The sequence below is a fragment of the Seriola lalandi genome, unplaced genomic scaffold (genome assembly GCF_002814215.2).
Source record: "Seriola lalandi dorsalis isolate HSWRI2012SDOR001 ecotype SW California unplaced genomic scaffold, Sedor1 jcf7180002054878, whole genome shotgun sequence".
NCBI classification, from domain to species: domain Eukaryota; kingdom Metazoa; phylum Chordata; class Actinopteri; order Carangiformes; family Carangidae; genus Seriola; species Seriola lalandi.
This window is the reverse complement of record NW_019525431.1, coordinates 54,505-56,235: the sequence shown is the minus strand read 5'-3', so window position 1 is coordinate 56,235 and position 1,731 is coordinate 54,505. Positions and strand designations below refer to the sequence as shown.

Here is a 1,731-nt window from a genome sequence, read left to right as displayed (position 1 = left end):
GCAGGAAGAAGCAGGTGAACAGGTGTTCCTTATAAAGTGCTCAGTGAGCGTACGTGTCAAAGCCTGTGGTCAGAGCCGTCCGAGAGGCCGACGCAGACACTGAGTTATAAGCTTGTCTCTTTGAGTGACATCCACAGTGTCGGAGGCGTCAGGTCGTCTGTGGATGTGATGTTGAACAGCTGGTGTCAAGCTGCAGCTTTGGTTTCCCATTCCTGTGAAAACAACAACAACAACAACAACAACAACAGAGTTAACTGTGTAATACATGAAGAATATTTAGCAACTAAATTCATATTCAGCTGTTTCCTATTGGAAAAACCATTTTGCAATCAGACGGCTCTTATAAAGGATTTATAAAAGGAGGTTATTAATTCAGTTGTTTACACTTTCTAAATCATAAATAAACAATTATAAACAAGTTATAACACAGTTTTCATACATTGATTCAGGCTCACTATTTGGCAAGTTAATGCTTATAACATTTATTAATGTGACTAATGAGTTTCTGGTAAAAGGAGCCTTATAGTAAAGTGTAAAATACATCATCATTTATTCCTGAGGCTCCTTTTGCCAGGAATCGAAAATCAGGTTGATGTTAAAACCTGACGTTGGCTAACTGACGCTGTGACGTTGAGCAGATCAGAATGACGGTATTTTATATGTCAAGATGACGTTGACATGAGGCAAGCTGCAAAAACATGAATCTGATTTTCCCTCCTCACAGGTTCGTCTCCAGACTTCTGAACAGAGTGAGACGCCACAGTCTGGATCAAACCAACAGTTGGTCCCAATATATTAAAATAATTGTGTTTGTGCGATTATTTGACTGATGAAACATTTATCGTGTCACTGATTTCTTCTTCTTTGTTTATTAAATGATCTGAAATCAGGAATATAAAGTTTGTGTAGAGACGTGGAAGCCGGAGCGCTAACAGGCAGGTGAACTCAGGTAAACAGCTGAGTGACGCTGACCTTCCTCCTCTGGAAAACCCTCCCGTGCTCGATGAAGAGCGCTGACGGAGCTCGTCTCAGAGAGTTCTTAGCCGAGGCCGTCCGTCGCAGCAGAGGGTTCAGGAAGCCAACCTGGACCAGCACAGACCAGCAGAGTGAAACCAGAGAAACCAGAGAAACCAGAGAAACCAGTGAGCAGTGTGTCAGAAACCCAGTGTGCACATATCTACCTGATGTCGTTGATCCAGAGCAGGAAGCGTTTGTAGCATTTAGTGTCATATTCTTAGTTTTCATGCTTCATATTGCAGCAGAGACGCTGATAATGTTCATGCTTATGTCATTAAATGTCGTCTTTTCTAACTTAAAGACCAGATGTAAAGCAAGATTATTGATTGATGACTATTTCTTGTACAGAAGCCCAAATGACAAGTGATCATTTCTTCTTCTACTGGTTTTATTTTGGGAGTAAAAGGTGTGAACGTGCACCAAGTCAGTGACCAATCGATCAGTGATCAATGATCAATAAGCTGCTGCATGTATCCTATGAAAGGCGTGGTTAAGTTAAAGTCAGCTGAGTGTAGGTGTGTTTACTGTGGAAGCTCCTCCCACCTGAGCGCGCTCAGTGCAGATGGCCAGCGACTGTCTGAAAGAGGTGCGTTTGTTTTGCTTCCCGGCCGACGCCAGGTTGATCTCCGACCCCGCCCTCAGCTGCACCGTCCTCTTCATGGTCAGCTCCAGCTTCTGAACGCCTCGCTCCACCTCACCTGCGTACCTGTCTGA

The 1,731-nt window shown here is 43.6% G+C and overlaps 1 long non-coding RNA gene across 1 annotated transcript in view; it reads right to left on the bottom strand.

The window, feature by feature from the left end:
- Window positions 1-6: 6 nt before the first annotated feature.
- Window positions 7-1,731, bottom strand: part of LOC147817842 (uncharacterized) — a 2,973-nt gene continuing 1,248 nt past the window's right edge. The window contains exons 2-4 of the long non-coding RNA XR_015438618.1: window positions 1,561-1,727; window positions 973-1,083; window positions 7-212 (exon numbers count right to left, since the gene is read on the bottom strand). This is a non-coding gene — a long non-coding RNA (uncharacterized LOC147817842). The remainder of the gene's footprint in view (window positions 213-972; window positions 1,084-1,560; window positions 1,728-1,731) is intronic.